The sequence below is a fragment of the Delphinapterus leucas genome, chromosome 14 (genome assembly GCF_059928025.1).
Source record: "Delphinapterus leucas isolate spDelLeu-1000000601 "Yukka" chromosome 14, BTC_Dleu_Yukka2, whole genome shotgun sequence".
Lineage (NCBI taxonomy): Eukaryota > Metazoa > Chordata > Mammalia > Artiodactyla > Monodontidae > Delphinapterus > Delphinapterus leucas.
The window spans coordinates 65,775,765-65,802,001 of NC_143142.1; the positions used below are offsets into that span (position 1 = coordinate 65,775,765).

General features: G+C 43.2%; 1 long non-coding RNA gene across 1 annotated transcript in view; it reads left to right on the top strand.

Moving 5' to 3' along the window:
• LOC149747638 (uncharacterized) overlaps positions 1-23,521 on the top strand; it is an 87,886-nt gene extending 64,365 nt beyond the window's left edge. Inside the window, exons 3-4 of the long non-coding RNA XR_016387635.1 lie at positions 10,896-11,033; positions 11,590-23,521. This is a non-coding gene — a long non-coding RNA (uncharacterized LOC149747638). The remainder of the gene's footprint in view (positions 1-10,895; positions 11,034-11,589) is intronic.
• Positions 23,522-26,237: the final 2,716 nt, after the last annotated feature.

The window sequence follows — 26,237 nt, forward strand, 5'->3', positions numbered from 1 at the left end:
TTATTGGGGTATAATTGTTTTATAATGTTGTGTTAATTTCTACTGTAGGGTGAAGTGAACCAGCTATATGTTTACACTTACCCCCTCTTTTTTTGGATTCCCTTCCCATTTGGGTCACCACGGAGCATTGAGTAGACTTCCCTGTGCTATACAGCAGGTTCTCATTAATTATCCATTTTACACATATTGGTGTATATATGTCAATCCCAATCTCCCAATTCATCCCCCTCCCCCTTTCCCACCTTAGTGTCTATATGTTTGTTCTCTGCATCTGTGTGTCTGTTTCTGCCTTGCAAACAGATTCATCTATACCATTTTTCTAGATTCCACATATATGAGTTAATATACGATATTTGTTTTTCTCTTTCTGACTTCACTCTGTATGACAGACTCTAGGTCCATCCACGTCTCTACAAATGATCAATTTCGTTCCTTTTTATGGCTGAGTAATATTCCATTGTATATATGTACCATATCTTCTTTATCCATTCATCTGTTGACGGGCATTTGGGTTGTTTCCATGACCTATTGTAAATAATGCTGCAATGGACATTGGGGTGCATGTGTCTTTTTGAATTATGGTTTTCTCAGGGTATATGTCAGTAGTGGGATTGCTGGGTCATATGGTAAGTCTATTTTTGGTTTTTTAAGGAATCTCCATACTGTTCCCCATAGTGGCTGCATCAATTTACATTCCCACCAACAGTGCAAGAGTGTTCCCTTTTCTCCTCTCCAGCATTTATTGTTTGTAGATTTTTTTGATGTTGGCCATTCTGACCCTTGTGAGGTGATACATCAATACCTAGGAATAAACCTACCTAAGGAGGTAAAAGACCTGTACTCAGAATAATATAAGACACTGATGAAAGAAATCAAAGATGACACAAACAGATGGAGAGACATACCACGTTCTTGGATTGGAAGAATCAATATTTTGAAAATGACTATACTACCCAAAGCAATCTACAGATTCAATGCAATCCCTATCAAATCACCAATGGCATTTTTCACAGAACTAGAACAAAAAATCTTACAATTTGTATGGAGACACAAAAGACCCCAAATAACCAAAGCAATCTTGAGAAAGAACAACAGAGCTGGAGGAATCAGGCTCCTGACTTCAGACTATACTACAAAGCTACAGTAATCAAGACAGTATGGTACTGGCACAAAACAGAAATATAGATCAATGCAACAGGACAGAAAGCCCAGAGATAAACCCACGCAACTATGGTCAACTAGTTTTTGACAAAGGAGGCAAGAATATACAATGGAGAAAAGACAGTCTCTTCAATAAGTGGTACTGGGAAAACTGGACAGCTACATGTAAAAGAATGAAACTTGAACACTCCCTAACACCACACACAAAGATAAACTCCAAATGGATTAAAGACCTAAATGTAAGTCTGGACACTATAAAACTCTTAGAGGAAAATATAGGAAGAACACACTTTGACATAAATCACAGTAAGATCTTTTTTGACCCACCTCCTAGAGTAATGAAAATAAAAATAAACAGATGGGACCTAATGAAACTAAAACCTTTTGCAGAGCAAAGGAAACTGTAAACAAGACGAAGAGACAACCCTCAGAATGGGAGAAAATATTTGCAAACAAAGAAACTGACAAAGGATTTATCTCCAAAATATACAAGCAGCTCATGCAGCTCAATATCAAAAGCCAAAACAAAACAAACAACCCAATCAAAAAATGGGCAGAAGACCTAAATAGACATTTCTCCAAAGAAGACATACAGATGGCCAAGACGCACATGAAAACATGCTCAACATCACTAATTATTAGAGAAATGCAAATCAACATCCTTTTTTAGGTGTTAGTGAATGTATAAGGCAAATAGCTTGAGCACTAGACATTGTACATAATGGACTGCCTAACTTCTTTATGACAAAGCTCTTTCAGTACATTATAATGATAATTATCAGTTAGTTTAGTGTTTTCTGTCATTGCTACATGGCTGTAGGTTGGATTTACCAACAGTATTAATTTGTATATTCAAGAACTATTTACTGTGCTTCTACTATGCAGAAATATAGATCAATGGAACAGGATAGAAAGCCCAGAGATAAACCCACTCAACTATGGTCAACTAGTTTTTGACAAAGGAGGATTGGACAAAGGATTGTCCAATGGTGAATAAAAGAGACATAGACCTGGCCTCATAAAAATTAACTTATAGCAAGGATAATGGACATTTTAAAAAGGTTAATATCTATGGCACATTGACTGCACCTGTTTCTGTAGCAGTCATCACAGAAGCTGGACCCTTTTGTGGGCTAATGCTCTGAGGGCAACAGAAGAATAAAATCTAACTTAAATATTCAGCAGGTTATTTTTTCCAGAAGAAACCAACTGCACAACATTTGATGGACAAGTAGCTGCTACTTGTGTGTTCTTTGCTTTGGATATAAAGCAGAGAATTTCACAAGAGGAGAAAAATTCAGACCAGAGGATTCTTCCTCTTGGGTGTAACTTTTTTTGGAGTGGCCCTGACTAGTACTGTGACTTTCCTAATTTTGGTGAATTTCCCGGTTCAGTTCAGAGCTACTGATTCAGCACGTATTTGCTGTCACGTCAGACCTTAGAGGAAATCAACATATGATTTGTGCTGGGCAATTTCCTACACTCAACAAGGGATTTGTACAAGAGATGAATGCATGAATATTCACACTAATCAATTCTTTTTCTGTCCTTACCTCCTCCTTCCTTCCCTCCTTCCTTCCTTCCCTCCTTCCTTCCTTCCTTTCTTCCTTCCTTCCTTCCTTCCTTCTTTCTTTCTTTCTTTCTTTCTTTCTTTCTTTCTTTCTTTCTTTCTTTCTTTCTTTCTTTCTTTCTTTCTTTCTTTCATCTCTCTTCTCTCTTCTCTCTCTCTTTCTTTCTTTCTTTCCCTATTCCCTTTCTCACTCTTTTAATTTCTTCCCCACTCATGCCCCAGTGCTTCTCACATGGGAATTTTTTGGTCCTACTGGGCTTGAAAGATTGCTGACCCCCCAAAGTCCAATGACATGGTATCAGAAGATCTATGTTTTTTTCCCTTTTCTCTCCCTTTTAAAGAATTGTGTCGTAATTTCCGCAGCAGAAGTGAAAGCAGTTAGCAGCTACTCAAATGTTTGCACAGGCACAAGAATGAGAATGAGGGGGCAAAGGGAGCAAGAGAAGAGGAAGAGGGAATTTTTGAAGGTGGCAGAGCAAACCTTCACATTAGTTCTGACCACTCAGTAGAAGGAAATGAAAGCTTGTGTTCAAGGACATTTTGCCACTGATTAGAATTCTCTCATCAAGTAGGGTGCCGCGAAAAAAAAGTTCATTCTGACTTGTATACAGGCTGATCTCATTTTATTGTGTTTCACCTTTATCACGTTTTGCAGATATTATGTTTTTTACAAGGTGTAGGTTTGCAGCAACTTTGTGTCGAGCAGGTTTATTGGTGCCATTTTCCGACAGCATTTATTCACTTTGTGTCTCTGTGTCACATTTGGTAATTCTCACAATATTTCCAGCTTTTTCATGATTATTATATTTGTTAAGGTGATTGTGACCAGTGATCTTTGATGTTACTGTTGTAACTGTTTTGGGGGGCCACGAACCACACCCATATAAGATGGCGAACTTAATCAATAAATGTGTGTGTTCCGACTGCTCCATTGATGGTTGTTCCCCCATCTCTCTCCCTCCCCTTGGGCTTCCCTATTCCCTGAGACACAACAGTATTGAAATTAGGTCGGGGACTTCCCTGGTGGCGCAGTGGTTAAGAATCCATCTGCCAACGCAGGGGACACGGGTCTATTATCTGGTCCGGGAAGATCCCTTATGCTGTGGAGCAACTAAGCCCGTGTGCCACAACTACTGAGCCTGTGTTCTAGAGCCCACAAGCCATAACTACTGAGCCTGCGTGCCATAACTACTGAAGCCCGCACACCTAGAGCTCATACTCCGCAACAAGAGAAGCCACCGCAATAAGAAGCCTGCGCCCCACAACAAAGAGTAGCCCCTGCTCACCGCAACTAGAGAAAGCCTGTGCGCAACAAAGACCCAACACAGCCAAAAATAAAAAATTAATTAATTTTTAGAAAAGAAATTAAGCTGATTAAAAATTGTACACTGGCCTCTAAGTGTTCAAGTGAAAGGACTTCACGCATCCCTCACTTTAAATCAAAAGCCAGAAATGACTAGGCTTAGTGAGGAAGGATGTCAAGAGCAAAGACAGGCCAAAAGCTAGGCCTCCTGGCCAAACAGTTAGCCAAGCTGTGAATGCGAAGGGAACGCTCTTGAAGGAAATGAAAAGTGTTACTCAGTGAACACACAATGATAAGAAAGCAAAACAGCCTTACTGCTGAAATGGAGAAAGTTTTCATGGTCTGGATAGAAATCAAACCAGCCACAACATTCCCTTAAGCCAAAGCCTAATCCGGAATAAGACTTTAACTCTCTTCAATTCTATGAAGGCTGAGAGAGGTGAGGAAGCTGCAGAACAGAAGTTTGAAGCTAGCAGAGGTTGGTCCATGAGGTTTAAGGGAAGAAGCTGTCTCCATAACATCAAAGTGCAAGGTGAAGCAGCAAGTGCTGATATAGAGGCTGCAGCAAGTTATCCAGAAGATCTAGCTAAGATAAATAATGCAGGGGCTTCCCTGGTGGCGCATTGGTTGAGAGTCCACCTGCCAATGCAGGGGATACGGGTTCGTGCCCTGGTCCGGGAAGATCCCACATGCCGCGGAGCGGCTAGGTCCGTGAGCCATGGCCGCTGAGCCTGCGCGTCTGGAGCCTGTGCTCCGCAACGGGAGAGGCCACAACAGTGAGAGGCCCGTGAACCGCAAAAAAAAAAAAAATAATAATAATGCAGGAGGCTACACTGAACGGCAGATTTTCAATGTAGACAGAACTGCCTTCTATTGGAAGAAGATGCCATCCAGGACTTTCATAGCTAAAGAGGAGAGCTTAAAGCTTGGCTTCAAAGCTTCAAAGACAGGCTGACTCCCCTGTTAGGGGCTAATGCAGCTGGTGACTCTCAGTTGAAACCAATGCTCATTTACCATTCTGAAAATCCAAGAGCCCTTAAGAATTATACTAAATCTACTTTGCCTGTGCTCTATAAATGGAAAAATGAAGCCTAGATGACAGTTTATAACATGGTACACTGAATATTATAAGCCCACGGTTGAGACCTCCTGCTCAGAAAAAAAGATTCCTTTCAAAATATGACTGCTCATTGACAATGCTCCTGGTAACCCAAGAGCTCTGACGGAGATGTACAACGAGATTTATGTTGTTTCCATGCCTGCTAACACAACATCCATTCTGTACCCCCTGGATCAAGGAGTCATTTTGACTTTCAAGTCTTATTATTTAAGAAATGCATTTCTTTCTTTAGGAAAAATCACCTTTAGTATCTAAGGACCTTCATAGTAAGAGAAAAATGAAACAGTCTTATGTTTAACTGTCACCGGCATTAAGCTTTAATTTTCTACACTTCCTAATTCTCTAATTACGGTATCAGTGTGTCCAAAAAGTGAATTGTGGCTATTTGGCTCATGCAGCAAATTAATTTGAGAAACTGACTACAGAGAAATATTCTATGAGGAAACACTACAAGGTCCTGCTTTGGGTCTGATCTGCTTGCCGGGTACCATAAATCTAACTGCAGCTATGATGGCACAGGGAGAATGCATGTAGGTGACATGTTTGTCAGCTTCAGCAACACTTATGTACATAACACACATTAGGTAAACAGATAGGTCCCATAAAATATTAAAAACACAAGTTGTTTAATCTATAAAAATTTGATTCTCAAGTAATCTTTAAAATGCTACTAATGTTTCAAAAGACAGATCAAAACTCCACCATGATGTTATGTCAAACATGAAAATTCTTCCTGAAATAACAGGAGCACATTTCAGAGAACTGATAACTTAATAACTACACATAGTGAGGATATGGGGATACAAGTATATGTACGGCTGATTCACTTTGTTATAAAGCAGAAACTAACACACCATTGTAAAGCAATTATACTCCAATAAAGATGTTAAAAATAATCATAATAAAATAAAGAGGGACTTCCCTGGTGGCGCAGTGATTAAGAATCTCCCTACCAGTGCAGGGGTCACGGGTTCGAGCCCTGGTCCGGGAAGATCCCACATGCCACAAAGCAACTAAGCCCATGCCCCACAACTACTGAGCCTGTGCTCTACAGCCTGCAAGCCACAGCTACTGAAGCCCGCGAGCCACAACTACTGAAGTCCGTGCACCTAGAGCCCATGCTCCCCAACAAGAGAAGCCACTGCAATGAGAAGCCTGAGTGCCGCAACAAAGAGTAGCCCCTGATCACTGCAACTAAAGAAAGCCTGCACGCAGCAACAAAGACCCAACGCAGCCATAAGTAAAGAAATAAAGAAAGATATCTGGTGCAGAATTCAAACCTTTATGCTGAATTGTTATTTCAGTTAAAAGTCATTATTGATTTCATGAAGTTGGAAAATGATTTGAACTGACTTTTAAAAAAATGTAAAGAAGAAAAATGCTAACAAAAGATTGATTATTAAAGATGCTTCTTCCGGTTGCCAAGTGTTACATTAAATAGGGCAGATCTAAACATTAAGTAACTGATTACTGTATTCCTTTATTCCTGGTGTCTATAAAAGAGTATTGTTTTTAAAGTATATATAGATCAAGTACAGCTCCAGTGAAATACCTTTACCTTCGGAAGAGGAGAACTAAACCTGCATTTCTTAGGCTAAGTAGAGGACTATTCACAAGGTTCCGCCACCCCATTTATTCTACGTGCCAAGCTTTTATTCAGTGAGTCCTTGGCACCCAGTGATTAACCAGTGACAGCAGAGGGAGTAACCCAGAGGGATGGAGAGAATGAGGGTGTAAGACAGCACGTAGGACAGGAAGCCGTTGCATTTATGGAATCACTGCTTTTTACACTCCTTAGCACTCTAACAAGGCATTTTTGGTTCTCGAAGATTAAGAACAGGCCTTACATGAAGCCAAGTTTTAAACTAAAGTGCAGTAAAAAGCAAGTTACACATAATAAACAACTTTAAAAAGAGGCAGCCGCAGACTCAACTGGTTTAGACTGGCCTTCCAAAGCTAGTCAGCATGTGGGTTGTTGAAGGGTGTGGTCAGGGATGTCATATCATGTAACTCTAGCTGGGAAGGAAGGGAAAGGCACAGCTCTGCGTGGACACCTAAGAGAAGCCAGGATGTGCAACGTGGAGGTCGAGGGGATCATGCCGACGATTTGGGTTGGGACGTGCTGGGCAGCGGTCTTCGCCCAGGGGCTGTGCCTCGTCCTGCCCAGCGGACCAGGAGAGCTCTGCACACAGGATTGTTTAGGGCTCGGAGTGTGTTGTGTTTCCAAGAGCCTTTTAAGCTGAGAGGCTGAGTAAGAGAAGGTGGCGGGGTATGGGGGCTCTACTTGTACTCTGTGGAGAAATTTTTTCTTCTTGATGCAACATAGAGGCTCTTCTATGATTTGCAAACACCATCTGTTCCTGTCATGGGAGCAGCATACTGTTACCATCTACCACTGGGCCACGATGATAATCCAGTTTCACTCATTGTTCTATCTCCATCCCCATCCCCTCCACTTCCCAACAGATTTTACATAGGTTCTGGGGTCTTAGGCTGCACCAAGACATCAGGGAAGGCCCTGCCCTCATTAGTAGCCTATCCCCATTGAAGACTGCCTAGACCCCCCTGTCATAGCTTACATCTTGCTTTAGGTCCAGCAGCTCTCATTCAACTAGGTGAAAAAAATTCTGGAAAGGCTGAAGCTCTCAATGCCTGCACACCCACCTCCCTAGAACTCCACATTGCCACACAGATGAGGCCTTAACTCCTCCGTCCCTGAACTCTGCCACTGAGTGGGGTGTGGCTCTGCTCTTAGATTCACTTCCACTCCCATCGCTGACTTCTCTTACTCTGCGTGAAATCCCTCCCTCCGTTGCTCAATCTCAAAGGCACCCTCTCCTTTCTCTTTTTCTTTTGCCACCATTTCTACGGCCCATTAAATTCTAAATCAGAATAATGAACAATGGAAAAAATTAATTTCCCTCCCTTGAGGGCAAGGAGCTATTAATCTTCCAATTTTTCAAGGATGTGAGAGAATATTAATTATATTCCAGTTTTCCAATGCTGCGGAGACAAAGAAAACAAAGCAGTGGACTTTCCAATGAGTTGTGGATTTGTCTGTCTCTCCTGTTCTACCAATTCTATCATGCATTTTGAAGCTCTGTTGTTAGGTGCATACATATTTATGATGGACCCTCCTGGGTAGGCATCTAATTCCCCTTCTTTTGGCAATAACACCCCTTTCCCGTGCCTAGTCTCTGTTGTGTGGGTGAGTGTAATCCCTCCCCCTGAATACCAGGTTGGTCCATGACACAGGCATGACCAAGGAGAGTACTGCTACCTCCACCACTCCCATCCCTGTGGCAATGGCTGACTTAGGCGTATATACATGACACCAGAAGGGCTGATCAGAACCAGTAGGCACATCCCAGGGAGTTTCATCAGGCTCCTGACCAAACCTGAATATCTCTGAGCATGAGACATTTTACCTGCCTCAGGTGGTTGATATGACATTAAAATTTAAATGGAAACTACTACATGAATAGTAGTAGAACAAATAGCTTCCCCACAGAAGAGTGATAAAAGGGAGTGGAAAGATCTATACAACACTATCCAGCTCAACATACAGCATAGACAGTGGGAAAAGAAAGAAAAAAAATAAAGGAAAAATGCATGACAAACAGAAGGCAAAAATAAGATGGTTCACGATAAATATAATGGATATGTTACCTATTTAAAGATGGGTTTATCACACTGAATAAAAAAGAAAACAAAATCCAGCTACGAGCTATAGCTAAGACACTTTGCTGAAACAAATTCATTCAGAAGAGTTGAAAAGAAAGAAATGGGAACAAATTTACCATGCAAAAAAATAGTATAACAATATTAATATGGAATTAATATTGGAAAATCAAAGTGGAATTACAGCAAAAATAGTGATAGAAAACGAGGCCTTTTTTTTAACAAGGAAGATACATGCTACTCTTTTCCACAGTAATTGATATTTTGAGCAGGACGTGTGGGCACCCAGAATAAAGACCATTCCCCAGTCTCTCAGACATGATCTAAGTTTGGACCAATGGGATATATGCAAAACTATTGTGTAGTAACTTCTTGTGTCTGTGTGTGCTCTTGGGAAGGGGCAATTCTGGAGGTCACCATCATTAATATCAATATGGCCACATAATGCATCTCTCACTTGCTCTTACAAAAGGGTTTAAAACTGAGCTCATTTGCAATCTAAATGCACGTGTAGGATGGTAATCAGAGCACTGCGTTGATTTACATATAATGTTTTAGGGGAAACAAAATGTATGTTAATATTTTATTCATCTTCAAATTGGTTATAAATGGTGCATCCTATGGCTATGGTGTTGCTGCCCTTTCCCCTACAGATTAAGGCTTTTGTCCCATAGTGGGGATGGGGGAGAAACATCTGGGTGGGGTTTCGTGTCCCTTCCATGGTGGCAGATGTTCACTTCCCCCAGGCCTGGATCACAAGAGATGCTTTCTCAAGGACTCTCCCTAATCTTGGGGTCTGGAGAGAAAAGCAAATTTCCGCCTTGGGCTTCACATATTCTTGGCAGCCCACACTCTGTCTCTACTAGTCTGTTACGTGTTCCAGCTGAATTCTTACTGCTGTCCAGCTGTGTCTACCCCAGGTAAGCCAGTACTCATTCCCTGTCTCTCCCTGAGGACACCTGTTTCTTCTTGGATTTCATTCTAGTTGGTTGCCCTCAGCTCTCTCATGCGTTCAATAAAAGTTGTCAACTTGCCATTTTTCCAGCTTAAAAAAAAAAATCTTTGCAGTGGTGGAAACAATACGCTTTCCAGGTTGCTGCATCTAGGACAGAAACTGGGAGACAGAGTTGCGTTACGTTTTAAAGGGAAAGAAAAATAAATCATTTTGCTCACTCATGTTTGTAGACTGAAGGGTAATCACTTCTCATATAGTAAATTGCCATTTTATTCTTTTTTTTTTTAAGTTTTTTTCCCTCCATTTAAAAAAATTGAAGTATGGTTGATTTACAATGTTCCGGGCGTATAGCAAAGTGATTCAGTTATATAATATATATATATTCTTTTTCAGATTCTTTTCCAGTATACGTTACTACAAGATATTGAATATAGTTCCATGTGCTATACAGTAGGACCTTGTTGTTTATCTATTTTATGTATAGTAGTGCGTATCTATTAATCCCAAATTCCTAATTTATCCGTCCTTCTCCCTTTCCCCTTTGGTTGGTTTGTTTTCTATGTCTATGACTCTGCTTCTCTTTTGTAAATAATTCATATCATATTTTTTAGATTCCACGTATAAGCTATATCATATGATATTCGTCTTTCTTTGTCTGACTTACTTCACTTAGCATATCTTCTCTAGCTCCATCCATGTTGCTGCAAATGGCACTATTTCATTCTTTTTTATGGCTGAGTAATATTCCATTGTATATGTGTACCATATCATCTTTACCCATTTATCTGTTGATGGACATTTAAGTTGCTTCCATGTCTTGGCTATTGTACATAGTGCTGCTATGAATATTGGGGTGCATGTATCTTTTTGAATTAGAGTTTTCTCTGAATATATGCCCAGGGTGGGATCGCTGGATCATATGGTAGCTCTATTTTTCGTTTTCTAAGGAACCTCCATCCTGTTCTCTGGAGTGGCTGTACCAATTTACATTCCCACCCAAAGTGCAGGAGGATTCCCTTTCCTTCACACCCTTTCTGGAATTTATTATTTGGCCATTTGGTTCTTATAATCCTGTGAGGTAAGTAATTACTATTCCCATTTACAGATGAGGTTTGGAGAAGCCATGAGAAGGAGCTGGGATTCCATTCGGTCCTGCCCGATGGCCCGGGCACCACTGCTCTGTCCTGCCTTCTGAGATCACGAGGTGCAAGGGTGAGATTAAGCAGGAAGCCGGTGTACTCAGGTGAGGTTTAAGGGCTGAGCTGGGGAACGACAAAGGTGTTTAGGGGAAGGAGAAAGCATGGCACGGCTTGGGGTGGGCTGAGGCTTTAGCTGGTGGGCTTCACACGTGGATTCAGTAGGAAGAAGATGCTGGCAGGAAGAGTACTATTGGTTGGGGAAATGTGGAAGGCTTTCTCCTGAGCCTTTTGCTGCCTGCAAGGGAGAGCGTGGAGTCCTCACAGTCTTGGAATCTGGGCCCAGTACAAGGGTAGGGGTGGAGTTTCTGCCAGTGTTGGGGAATTTAGGCCTTGGCCCTGTGTGTGGAGCCTGGGGGTGGAGGAGTGTGTATGGGAAATCCATGATGGGGATGGAGCTGCAGGATAACAACCCTGAAGCTTCTGCTCAGAAGCACTCCCACCCCCATGACCCCAAGACAAAGTGTGGGCTTGGAGCACCTTCCTTTAACACAGAGACACACACAGACACACACACACCGTGTTTTTGTGAGTTCCCTTAGAAGGTTTCGATTACACATTTATCCGCTCATTCACTCATTTGTTCATTCATTTATTCATCAGTACCCTGCAACCTGATCTCTCTGAATAAAGGGATGGGGGTGGCGAAAACATGCAGCTGAGTGGCCCTTGCTTCTCTGCTCAGAGATGAACCCAATTCAGGACCTGCATATGAGACATTAGTGAAGCTCGGTTTTCCAGAAACCCCCACAGATGAGTGGCGCCCTGGTGTTACCTGGGCAGCTAGCCTGGCCCCAGATCCCTGCTCGAAAGCGCCCTCTCCCTACACAGAAAGCCACAGATCCTCTGCGTCCTGTTATCACACTGTGCTTCTCAGCTGGCCACTCTGACGGACCACCTGGCCCTGAGGCAAGCTTTCCGCTTCCAGACCTCTCAGCCTTCGTTTCATCCCTCTGCCCAGCCAAACCACCACACCCTTCAAGGCCCTGCTTAAATGCCACCTCTTCCGGGGAGCCTGCTGTGAATCCTCCAGTTGGGACTAACCTCTTGGCTTTCACATCAGATTGCTTGTACCTCTGTTTCATACTTGACCTCCTTTGGTCTTGTTTCACCAGAGGCTGATCCTGGAGAGCTGGATTATCACAGTCCTCCCTAACTCCCAGGTGTGCTCAGCTATGTTGAAATATGACCAGGCCTTTCCGGTGGAAACCCCTCTGGCCTCCCTTGGCACTGGAGACCAAGTCTGAGCCTGCCTTCAAGACTCTGCATGATCCGGCCTCTCTCTCCCACCTCAACTGTAAACTGCTTGAGAGTAGGGACCAGAGGAAGACACACTGTGTGCCAATCATCTCAAACAGCTGTGGGCAAACAGAGGTGAAAGGGCTCAGCTCTCGTCCTCAGGCTTGGTGCTTAAGGGGTCTGCCAGGCTGGAGTGGCCTAGAGGAAAGGACTTTCACTTTCCTTGCAGGAGGAGTGAAGTAAAGAAATCAACAAGGACCTACTGTATAGTACAGGGAACCCTACTCAGTATTCTGTAATAACCGATATAGGAAGAGAATCTGAAAAAGAATGGATATATGTATAACAGAATCACTTTGCTGTACACCAGAAACTAACACAACATTGTAAATCAACTATACTCCAATATAAAATAAAAATTAAAAAAAAATGATATGAGCCCCCAGAGAAGCCTCCCCTCTCTCCTACGGGAGGGTGAAAGACACACAGGAACGATAGCCCTTCCCCTCTGACATTGTCTGGCTCAGGCTGACTCAAGGGCCTCTAAGTATAATTCTCTGGAAGAGTGCTCTGCAGTTGTGGAAAGTCTCCACAGTGATGACCCCTTGGCCTAAATTGTCTGCTATATCCGGCTTCACAGGCTTTTAAAGGAAATGTCCACGTATTTGAGATATGATTCTATCGGATGCCAACCTGATACTACTAGCAGCTTCCACACTCCCCAGGGAGGTGGAAGTCATGAATGGGAAGAAGCCAAGGTCACTGACCTAGAGTCCCAGGCCCAGGAAGGTGCAGAGACATCCCGTCTACCAACCTTGGCCATGGGCTTTTTGCAAACTCAGTTTTCCTTATCTATAAAATAATGGGGTGGGGTAGTTAGAAAGAGTTGGATTCTCAAACTTTTTTCTTCTTGGCTATGCAAACATTTCTTCAACGAAAAGCTGACAGGGGAAGCCAACCATGTGAGGATGCCCTTGGAACTTCTGCTGTGTTTGAAATGGAAACTGGGACCCCGGGACCCTGGGACCCTGCTCCTATCTCAGCTTAAGCAGAAACCCCAGGGCTCCTTTGGGGTCTGTTTAAAAACCCATGAATATAATAGCCAGGTCATGGAAGCAACCCAAATGCCCATCGACAGATGGATGGGTAAAGAAGATGTGGCACATATATACAATGGAATATTACTCAGCCACAAAAAGGAACAAAACTGATCATTTGTAGAGATGTGGATGGATCTAGAGTCTGTCATACAGAGTGAAGTAAGTCAAAAAGAGAAAAAAACAATATCGTATATTAGCACATATATGTGGAATCTAGAAAAATGGTACAGATGAACCTGTTTGTAAGGCAGAAATAGAGACACAGATGTAGAGAACAAACGTATGGACACCAAGGGGGGAAAAGGGGGGGTGGGATGAACTGGGAGATTGGGGTTGACATATATACACTAATGTGTATAAAATAGATAACTAATGAGAACCTCCTATGTGGTGACCTAAATGGGAAGGAAATCTTAAAAAGAGGGGATATGTGTATACATATGGATAATTCACTTTCCTGTATGGTAGAAACTAACACAATATTGTAAAACAACTATACACCAATAAAAATTTTAAAAATAACAGAAATTAAAAAGAAAATAAAAACATGAATATGACCCAGCCATTGTACTCCTGGGTATTTACCAAAGAGAAATGCAAACAGGTTCATACAAAAACTTGTACACAAATATTCATTGCAACCTTTTTGGTAATAACCTCAAACTGGAAGCAACCACCATGTCCATCAACTGAAGAGTGGAAAAACAAATTATGTGTTTGTACAATGGAACACTGCCAGGCGATGAAAAGAGTGAATGAATTATTGATATGTGCAACAAAATGAATGGATCTCAAATCGTGATGCTGAGCTGAAGGAAGCCAAACCAACAAAAGTATATGCTATACAACTCCATTTGTGTGAAACTCTAGGAAACGCAAACTAACCTATAGTGACCAAAAGCAGATCAGCGGTTGCCTGGGAAGGAAGGCAATGATTCCAAAGGGCACTAGTAAACTTTTAGGGTGTTGGAAATGTTCCACATCTTGATTAAGGTGACAGTTTATAAGCATATATGTATACCAAAACATATCAAACTGTAAACTGTAAATTTATTGTATGTTAATTATACCTCAATAAAGTTGTAAAAGAAAGGAAAAAAGAGGCCACCAGATTGTTCTATCTTGGAGAGCTACTTACAAAAGCACAAAAATTCTCACCAAAACTAGTCCTGGGACCTCGTTCTCGCCAGAGCCTTGTGACCAGTGTTGGACCCAACCCCTGTCCTGCTGGCATTCAATGACCCAGCTGGCGAGAGTCTGCAGAGTTTCCAGGAGGCCACCGGAGAAAACCTCTTTGCCTTTTGCTGGCAAAAAACATTAGAATCCACACTTTTCTATTTTCAAGTGACTGCCAGCAAGAGTCCCATAGTCTAACTTGCTGGGTCCTCACCAGCAGGCCTGGTCATGCTCCCATTAATGAGTCTTTCAAAAAATACTCGACTCTCACCTCCACCCTCGTAGAGTTTTATTTCTGATTAATGTTTAAATCGTCTTCTTGGAAGGGCTTGTTCCCACCTGGGGCTCGCTGAAGACAGTATCAGAGGACCTGTGCCCTGGAACCGCTTCTCCAGAGAGGGGGGTCATCATGCGGTCAGCAGATGGAGCTGGGTTCTGGCTCATGGATTTTCCAAACCGTGGAATGAAATGGAAAAAACACACTTGTGCTGTCAGGTGGAAAACAGAAGTAAGGCAGACATTACTTCCTTCTCTGCCGCGAGCCTCCAAGTCCCCAGCAGGACTCAGATTCACCAGGAAAGTACTCAACACGCAGCAAGGTGTTGGTCTGATTGCTTTAATTTTTGCTTTTGTATTCTTTCTCAGGAACTTTAGTGCCTGGTGCTGTGTTGGGCGCTGGGAAACACACAGGAAGCTCATGATTGAGTGAGATGATGATCCAATCAGAGGCAAGACGGGGGTAATGAAGTTCAGTGCTGGGGCAGGGCAGTCGGTGCTACTTCAAGCCCACACCAAAGACATTCTAAGTGTCCTTATGCCTCTAAAATGTTAGGAGTTAAAGAAAGGGAAGAGGGACTTCCCTGGTGGTCCAGTGGCTAAGATTCGGTGCTCCCAATGCAGGGGTCCCGAGTTCGATCCCTGGTCAGGGAACTAGATCCCACATGCCGCAACAAAGACCCCACTTGCCACAACTAAGACACGGCGCAGCCAAATAAATAAATATTTTTTTAAATAAAGAAACGGGGAGACCCTCTGGCCTAGAATCATCAGGCAGGGAGGAAAAGGCTAAGCCTTAGAAAACATGAAGGAGAGGAAGAAATGGTAAGAAAGTCCAATGATAAAGGCAGAAATAAATGTAGTAAGACAAATAGAGTGGAATTTAATTTGATTGGACACAATGCTGAGTGTGACAATAATTATGTGAAAATTGAAAAAAAAAACGGAAATATGTTAATTCTATAAGTAAATGTGCCTCACTGGAGATATACATAAACTGTCTGCAGGGAAATTCCTCAAACTGAACACGAGGGTAGCGTCTGGTGAGAGCATAGTACAATCAAGCAGAACTTTGGCTTTATCTATATTGCTTAAATATTTTATAATTAACTCATTCTAAGATATCTGTGAAATTTTCCTTTATTATTTATTTTTCAATTTTTTTTTATCGTGGTAAAATATATGTGACATAAAATTTACTGTCGTAGCCATTTGTAAGTGTACATTTCAGTAGCATTAAGTACGTTCACATTGTTATACTACCATGGCCACCACCTACCTCCCAAAGGTTTTCATCATCGCAAACAGAAATTCTGTACAAAATTAAACAATTACATCTCCCAGCCCTGGTAACCACCATTCCGCTTTCTGTCTCTTTGAATTTGACTACTCCAGGTACCTCATATAAATGGAATTATACTATATCTCTCCTTTTTTGCCTGGCTTATTTCACTTAGCATAATATTTTCAAGGCTCACCCATGTTGTGCCATGGGCCAGAATTTCATTCCCTTTTAAGATGGAATCATATTCTGTTGTATAAACAACACATTTTATTTATCCATTCATCCATCCATGGACTTTTTGAGTTGTTGTTACCTTTTGGCTATTGTGAATAATGCTGCTATGCACACTCGTGTACAAATATCTTTTCAAGACCTTGCTTTCAATTCTTGTGGGTATGTACCCGGAAGTGGAACTGCTGGTTGATATGGTAATCTATGTTTAATTTTTTAAGGAACCACCCTATTTTTTCCACCGCAGCTGCAGCACCTTACCCACCAGCAATGCACAAGTGTTTCAATTTCTCCAATTCCTCGCCAGCTTTTGTTATTTTCTCCTTATTTTGGGGATAACAGCCATCCTAATGGATGTGAAGTGTATCTCATTATAGTTTTGATTTGCATTGCACTAATGATCCGTAATGATGAACATCATTTTATGTGGCTCTGTGAATTTTTAAGTAATAAAATATTTAGAAGATTTCAGCAATGAAAAGGGGAAAATATAATGGAATACCAGGAGAACCTCGTACATATATCTTTTTTTTTCATACATATATCTTATCTCTTCAAATATTTCCAATTTTCAACAGACATGGTTTGCATTTTTGTCTTTCGCCACATGGAGTGATTCTGGATGGTGGTGAGACAAACACTGCCACGTCCATCTCTGAAATGTGATCTTTCTGCGCAGGCGTCAGTCTCCAGAGCAACTTTGAAGCTGTACTGCTTCTCTGTGTTGGTGGTCAGACAGAGGTGTAGGGGTCAGGGATTTGACAAGGTAGAGGAGAGGTGAGAGAGAAGGAACGTCCTATCAATGAACATATTAGATAAGGAAGTTATAACCCCCCTGAGCAATTCACAGCTGTTTTGCTTCTAGGTGGGTCTGAATAGACCTAGATAAGGCTGGTCAGCTGCCTCGTGCCTGGAAAGCAGCCTCTGCACAGGTTAAGGGCAGTTTGCAGGTGGGGGACCTGCTTGTTTCTAAGTAGTGGTGAAGACACAGTTTTGGCTGAGTTCAGACTTGCTTGGTTTCCGGACACTTTCTAGAAATGCCCCTAAACAGCTGTTAATTAATCCACAGAGTTTAAAGAGACTTTCTAACAGGGTGTGGGCAGTCTGGCTGTCTTCACTTTATTGCGCTTGCCATTTGCAGAGTGGGTTCAATAGCTTTTTCTCCATGCCCACTCACCTCCATCTCTGGTCAGCCCTGTTACCAGGTTTCTGACTCAGGGAGGAGCTATATGTAAGATGCAACCAAAGTCAAAGTCAGCACTAAGATTTCTTGGCTGAGATTTGCTATCTCTGTGAGCAAAAGTTCAAGGCATTTCAGTAAAATGACTCTCTTGATATAACACATTCTTTACTAATTTTGTTCCAACTGGAAGTTGAGCTGGAAAACTCAGCTTCGCTGACTTCAAAGCCTAATTCAGCCTCCTGGGGTAGTGTAGTGTTTATTAGTTTAAAAATGAACGAAATCCCCTTTAAGTTCCCAGAAAGAGCATGTTACTGTACTGGGAGATTTCCAGTTGAGGAGAGTGACCTCAGAGTCATTTACTCAAAATCTTGGCATGATTGCAATTCAGTTAAAGAAGTTTGAAGAGCCCACCGTTGAGGGCCTTCACCCCATCATTCCTTCTGAGGGGACCGTCATCTGCTCTCTGGCAAATCTGCCTTTCAAGATCTGGCTCAGGCATCATCTCTTTGTAAAGCCTTTCTTGGCTCCCCTGCACAGTGAGAAACTCCCTCCTCTCGGCTCATACAATCACCTTGAGAGCGTTTAGAATATCCAAGTCGGTTCCGGTGGAGATCTTTCCTCTCTCCCACTAGCCTAGAACCTTGCAAAGTGTCTGGCACATAATAGACCTTCAGAAATGTGTTTGTGAAGAGTTTTCACTTCATGCCATGGTTTCTGATTGGGTATGAACCAGGCTGGACCAGGCTCCATATTTTTCGATCCTGGTTTCCTTTGAGGACAGGAGACTGGGAAGAGGCCACCAGCAACACCATTGCTGGGATCCACCGTGTCCCTGTGCCCTGTCCTCATAGGATGCTGCTTCCACAGTCAGCTCCTTTCACTCCCATAGTCAGAAGGGGGAGGTGGGGGTTATATACTGAGAAAAACCACAGCCTATAGTTCTAGGCACTTTGCCAGAAACTTGATCCCAGGACAGCATCCTGCCAAGCTCCTCTGGACCAGGGCGACTCTCGGCACTTCCTGGGGGCTTCCTGACTCTGGGAAAACATGAGCTCCCTGGTGCCAGGGCCAGAAAAGGGCTGGAGACTGCCAAGGGGCTGCCGGGAAGCCGATGTGCAAGCTCCTTCTCTGCTCAGATTGTGGAGGGGAAGGCATGTCAAGGACACAGCTATTTATGGGATGCTTGTTGGCTGCCTGCCCCCTGCTCTGTCTGTTTAGAACCGTCAGCCTGTTGCCTGACTCACTGTAGCCAGCTGATCCTACCATCAGAATGTTAGTTTATCCACCTCCAAATGAACATCTCATGCAAGGTGCTAGATGTGTGCCTGTACGTGGAAACAGCCTGATTTTACGAGAAAAGGTTATATAGATTGCTTTTATGCAGGCTGCTCTTGGCAGAATCTGACCTAAGACTTGCTTGTGTTGTAACATGCCACCACAGGGAGAAATTGGGGGAAGGGACCAATGGCCTCTATCTACTTCCCATTCTTAGAGGTTACTGAAAGAACATGCTGGAAGAGCAACCAAATTAGCTTAGGTCATTCCAGCAATCATGGAGTCATAGCCTATCCTAACGTCAGAACGAAAGTAGAAATTAAAAATTACCTTTGAAAATCCCTTACATTTCCCCACAATTACACCACATGTAGTTTTGTGTATGTAGCCCGTCATCAGTTCCTGTCATTGTTAGTCAAGGCGTCTCTAGGACCTGTAATTTATTATTTCATTTCTTCTTCAAGGACCTTGGCAAAACAATCACCCATCTGCTTGGCCACTTGCAGACAGGCTCCACTTTCTTGGCCACTGGTCAGGAACCACTGTAAATGACCCACACTTTCATTTCCCAGGCCTTGCCACACTGTTCCAGACCCGATGGCATCCACTGCTGTCGACCATAAGCGATGCAAGAGGAGTGATGTCTAGAGGTCAGGTTTAAATTCCCATAAGTTAAATATGATCAGGAACAACTTCTGTGCCTTCCCTGTGGAGTAGCTACAAGGAAGAGCCCTGAAGAAGCAGGGACTCTCCAGAGACCTAGAAAAGCCAAGATGAAGACAGCTAAACAGGACATTCAAAACTGGGCACAGGGAGACAAAACCAACACTTTTTTTTTTTTAATGAATAGCTCTCCTGAAAGTAAAAGTTTAAAACAAAGTAAGGAACAGTGTTAAAGATATTCATCTTTTAATATTCTACAAACACTAGAATGATTTATGGTGACCACAGAGTTCCAGGGAGAATCTGTTAATGGCACAATGTGAAAGGGAAAAAACCACAACGGAGCACACAGTATTTTACCTTCACTCTGACATTAGCTAAGTAGAGAAACAAAACTAGGAGAGAATACACCTGAATGGCTGTGTTACAATGATGGGATTATAATTGAACAATCTTACCTCTTCTCTGTTTTCCCACTGTCTGCAATATGGTTATATTATTTTAATCATTCTTTAACATTATAAACATAGGAAAGGTATATAAAGAAGTTAGAGGAAAAGAATAATAATGGTTAAATCCAAATTACTGAAAGCAGCCGTTGGATTTTGTTAAAAGTTTTTGATAAATCACTGTTCCAAATGCAGAGAGAGAGAGAGAGGAACTTGGTCCTTTAAAGCTGATGTATCTTGCAAAGGCTGCTCTAGACCTAGGCAGTACTCCAGAGGGGTTATGTCTGGTCTTGCAAGGGTGGTGGGTATTGTAGTATTTTTCTGGCTAACCACATTCATTTCCCCAATAAAAAATTTTTTTCCAAAGTTTCTATGTTAATTATTGAACCATTTAGATTGCCAAGACATTTGAATCTTGCTTTCACCATCTCTGGAATGTGGACTGCTTCAAATGCTAACTGGCCACTCCTAGGATGTGCATTAAAGTTAGCTTACAACTGGAAATAACAAAATGTGCACCGATGGGATTCCTTAAATAAAATGTGGTACCATTGTGTAATGAAACACTCTGTTGTTGAAATGAAAGCATTAAGCTGGTCTGGGAACAGGTGCAGAAAGACCTCCAGGATGCAGGATTCGGTGAAATGAGCAAGGTGCAGCTGTGGAGGTGAGGAATATGTTTCGTTTTGTGTATGTGGAGGTGGAGGGGAATGAGAATTTATATTTGTTTTTGCTTATAATTGCGAAAAGAGTCTCTGGAAGGATACACAAGAAACTAATAAGTTCCCTCTGAGGATAGAGGTGGGAAAGGGGATTGGAAATAGGACCAACAAATGTAGGAGTGGAATCAAGACTTTTCACTGTAATACGTTTTATACTTTGATTTTTTTTTAACCATGTGAATGTATCACCTATTCTAAGCATAAAAATATGTAAGCTGATTTTCACATACCTACATCCTACTGTTTATACCAAAGTATCATAAACAAATTCCAACACAGGCACTATGACAGTGGCCCTCAATCCTGGTGTCACTTTTAAGGCAGTTCTTCTCGAACCAGGGGGGCCAGGTACACAAACTCACAGGACAAACCTCTTGCTGGAAGGACAACAGATGTAGGCATAATTGCAGAGTAGAATGTAGCTTTGCTAAAAGCCCTCCTGGCTATCTGCATACAACCAACCGTTGGCCTTTGGTCCTGTGGGGTGGAATGAGCAATGATCAGGGGGTCTCTCTGTGCCCAACATGATGTGAGGGGCAGTTCCTTGTGAGTTTCATCTGTGTGGGGTTTATGGACTTTCTAAAGCCAATTCCATTTGGTCTCCACAGCACCTCTGGGAAGTAGTAAACATTATCCCCATTGACACAAGAAGAGACTAGGGCTCAAAGCCCACATGATTGGATTAAAGTTATTTGACTGGGGTAACTCCTGGATCAGTCTTTTTATTTTGACCCACGACAATGCCTATGTTCTGCTGAGAATTTCTGTATTTCTGCATTTAGTCATTTAAGACAAGAGCTATATTGTCTTGCTCTTGACATTTGTTGGGTTTTTGCTTTTATTTACATGGTGAATTTTCCTGACAGTTTCAAGGAAAGTCTAAATACACAGGAAATCTGGGGGAAATGAAAGAAGAAAAGATAAATTGGAGCCAAGAGTCTTCACTCCCTGCAACCCGGGAGCCCACAAATGTGACTCTGACCTTTCTCACAGCCATTGCTAAGTGCCTCCTGCCTCGAGGAATGCTGGTAGAATGGCAGGAGGGCAGCACTATGACAGCTGAGGGAGCTAACGTTGCCATCTATAAGGAGAGATTGAAAGAAAGTCCGGAAGTTGAGAGGCTCTTCCTTTCTTATAATGACTCACAAAGGAGAAACCCTGGACCCTTTCCAGGAGTGAGGCAGGGGTTGAGCTGTTGATTGTTGCCCCTTATCAGTATTTCCGCTCTGACTCACCCACTTGCAACACTCGGTCCAGAGCAGTTGGCACCCTGTAAAGGGTGGGAGCACACAGGGCCACCTCCCTGTGCCATTTGCCCCCTGATCTCAGTGGCTCACATTTGAATCACCCTGATGCTCACCCAGGAATCAGGACATGGCTTTTTCTCATTAGACTCTTCTTTTTTAAAAAAAATAATTAATTAATTTATTTGGCTGTGCCGGGTCTTAGCTGCGGCACGTGGGATCTTCGTTGCAGAGCGCAGGCTTCTCTCTAGTTGTGGCCCGTGGGCTCAGTAGTTGCGGTTCACGGGCTTCGTTGCCCTGCAGCATATGGGATCTTAGTTCCCCGACCAGGAATAGAACCTGCGTCCCCTGCATTGGAACGCAGATTCTTAACCACTGGACCACCAGGAAAGTCCCTCATTTGACTCTTACATTAACAGGAAGAAAGGTAAGACAGGTGAAAAGCATTGCTTTCACTGGAGGGAAATCAAGACCTAAAGCAGGAGACGGAAAGGACCTTGCTTGGTTTAAGGCTCTGTCACCATCTTGAAATCCTTAATAATTTTACCTTTAAAAAAGTTATGGTGGTAAAATATACATAAAATTTACCATTTTCACCATTTAAGTTTACAGTTCAGTAGCATTAAGTACATTCACAATGTTGTATAATTATTGTCACTATCCATTTCCAGAACTTTTCCATCACCCCAAACAGAAACTCTGCATGCAATGACTCCCCATCCTTCCCTGCCCCCAGCCCCTGGTAACCTATATATCACCTTGTATCTCTCTGAAGTTTACTGCGCTAAGAACCTCATCTAAGTGAAATCATACGGTATTTGTCCTTTTGCGTCTGGCTTATTTCATTGGGCACAGTGTCTTCAAGGTTCATCTATGCTGTAGCATGTGTCAGAATGTCCTTCCTTTTTAAGCCTGAATGATATTCCATTGTATGGAATATATACTAAAGTGCATTTAGTTTATCCATTCACCCCTCAGTGGACACTTAGGTTGCTCTCACCTTTTAGCTATTGTGTATAATGCTGCTAATTACTTTGGTGTACAAGTTGCTATTCGTTTTTAATTATTTTTAAAAATGGAGTTATTTAATAATAACTGGAATTTGATAGATAAAAACCTTCAAAACCCAAGGCCAATTGACAGAAAATAGCAAAAAAGATCGTGGGTGATAAAAATGTAAGGAAATTTGCTCAAGGGCAAGGTTGTTTCCTGTTTGATTTTCTTCCTTGTTCATTTGTGTCAACCTGTTCCTCCTTAACCAGTTGTTAGACACCTTGTTAATTTAATAATAGCTTTGGCCGGGGAAGGAAACGCTGTATTAAATATACCCACTGACTATAAATGTATCCCAATTTCAGAAATGCTCCGTGTGGATAATTGTTAAAGTTGGGTGATGGGTAAATGGAGGTTCACTATACTATTCTACTTTTTAATGTTTAATATTTTAATAAGAAAATAAAGAATAATTTGAAAAACTTAAAAAATGTATCTTGAAGTAGAGGAAAGAGGGTTCATTCTACTTCCTGACTTAACCCACCTTTCCTGGCTCAGTCTCCATCCCAGAGGTTGGAGGTTGGAGACTGGTTTGTGTCCCCGGGTCCTAACAGAGTGCTGGGTGCCCCCAGGAGGCCTCCCGGGGACCCAGAGGGGTACAAACAAGTTGTTCCAGACTTATTCCCCTCCTCCTTAACCTCTGGCCCCATTTACTGTAGTGAAAGGAATTCCAGTAAAATTAACATCCTGGATGGAGAAGCAAGGAGAACTGGAGGGGGAAGCACCCCTAGCTCAGCACCTGAGGGGGCCAGCAAGAACGGAGCTGCCAGGGAGAAGGGGCAGGGCTGTACCACAATGCTTCCTTCAATCCCCAACCTCCACTTCCTTATATTAGGAATGTGAACAAAAGAAGGAACATTAAACCCTATAGTAATACTCTGTCAGCCTTTCATGTGGTCTGGGAACATCTGCTTGAGAAACCACACACTGCGGGGTGAGTCACTGGGGTCTGGCCTCGCATTGGCTGAGAGGATCTCCTGATGCCGGAGGAAAACTGGCCTTTCTCCTATTGGAAGGGAGCAGCCCCAGAGCCTCCAGCGATGCCTTGGCTCGGGTGATGCTGAAGCTCATCGCCACCACCGTGGCCTCCCAGCTTCTCCTCGGCCCCTGGCAGTGTGCACGGCTTCCCAAAACTGTCTGCGGAGTTCGGAAGAGGTTGGAAAAATGATAAAGACAGCCGCAGGGTGGCCAGCAAAATCTGAGTGTGAGGGTCTGACCCTGAAACACTGAAACACCGACCACTACCCCACACCTCGTTTAAATGAGCTGACTGGTCACTCCCGGGGGTGTCGGTCCTGATGTGATTGAAAATGTGTGGTGGCTTCTTGATCCCACAGTAAAAATCTCATTTTCCATAGTAGCAGCTCATTCCTGGTTTGTATGTTAAGATTTGGGCCTGGCAGGCAGGTCCCAAAGCAGCCCAACAAGGGTAGGGTCCTATGTGAAAACGTGAGGCCTCGGTTCTCTGAAATCCTAGACGGTGGATTCACAGGTTCTCCCATGACAGCTGTCTAGAAGGGGCTGGCCATGGTTACAACGGGCTCGCATTTTCAGGGCCAGTTCTGAGCCAATGATTCTCCCCTCCATCTCTGCTGGCCACCTCCCTCTAGTTACCATGGATACAACTTTTCCATTTTCTGGAAACATATTTGAGAAAAAGAGTAAAGAAGCCGTCTCTAATATCTTTGCATACAATGTGTTTGGGACAATATCGAAGTTCTACAGGCTTAGTGAAAAGGGCTTGGAGGAACCACGGCAGGAACAATAACAACTGTTTTGTTTTTAGGTCAATATATAAAAGTCTCGGTGCTGAACTTCCATGGACTATTCCATTTAACCCTTTCCACAAACTGCCTAAGATAGTATTACAATCGTGCAGGTGGAAGCCGGTCCAGCAACTTATCCGAGGCCGCATGTGTTGTAAGCGGCAGAGCTGACCCTCACACTCAGCCCTGGCCGAGCCCAGACCCCTGAAAGACCTTGAGAGCACCAGCTTAGAGCTCACTGTTCAGCGAGGCTGAGGTTCCCGGTTCTAAAGCGTTTGCTTGAGGTCACACAATTAGTTAACAAAAGAGCTGGGATGAGAATCAGGTGTCCTGCCTCCTAGGCCAGGGTGACATGGTTGAAACAGCTTGTACTGACACGTAACCGTGGGCTGACTAGCATCTCCGAACTCCAAGTTCCCCTCTGCAGAATCAGCGTGGAAATCCCTACCCCATAGTTTGGAGCGAAGAGTAAATGCCGTAGTAAATGCCGTACAAAGCCCCAGTGTTGACCCTGGCACTTGTTAGGACTGAATCATACTACTATTACTAGTATTATTATTTTCCCTGGCAATGGTGCTGCCCTATTTCATTCACAAGGTTCCTCCTCGTCTGCTGAAATAATAAGCAGGCCTTGTTTCCTGAACTGGACAGGGACACGGCTGGGAACAGGACAGGCCCTTGTAGATCCTTAGTCTTACCTACCCTGTTTTTTGTTGTTGTTGTTTTTTAATCTTGGCTGTGCCACGTGGCTTGTGGGATCTCAGTTCCCCAACCGGGGATTGAATCCAGGCCACGGCAGTGAAAGCCTGAATCCTAGCCACTAGACCACAGGGGAACTCCCTCAGCTGGCCTATTGTTTGGAGCAATCATCCAAACCCAAGGTTGGGCTCTGAGAACTGGGCTGAGATCTGCCCCAGAGCTGACTGACCACTGTGAGTGAGGAGGAGGCAGTAAAGTGACCAATGTCTTGGTTTGCTCAGGACTGAGGGGTTTTCTTGGACATGGAACTTTCAGTCCTAAAACCAGGACCGTCCTGGAAATGGCTGGCCACACAAGATGGCAGCAAGTCTGGGCCAGAGTGCATATCCTTGGGGGACTCTGGGCATTTTGGGGGACGCTGATCTGTTGGCACTCACAAGGGTGGCGAGGGATTTCCTCAGCCAGTTGGCAGAGGTCCTCTCTCTCTGGCCAAGAGTAAAGAGAATCCACCTTACTCTGTTGAATGAGGCTTGAAATCAGGTAACTTAAGTATGAAACAATCACAGCAACTACTGGAGGTCACGAAGGACTCCTCGCCCCTCGCTAGGCCTTTGGGGTGCCCTCAGCTGCTCTGCTCCTTCCACTGGGAGCACCAACCAGCCACTCCCTAGAGAGAGGCAGCTGCAGAGAGGACCCCAGACTGCTGGGACCAGGGGTGCGGGCTCCTCATTGGCAGGGCCCCTCCTAGAGGCTTGGGGGCATTTTGTACGTGTGATTTTGCATTATTTTTCTTAAAGAAGGTCCTCAAACTGCATAAGCTTCCAGGTCCCCCAAAGCCTGGATCCACCCCTGGCTGAAGGCAGTGGCTATCAGGGCTGAACTTGGACCTC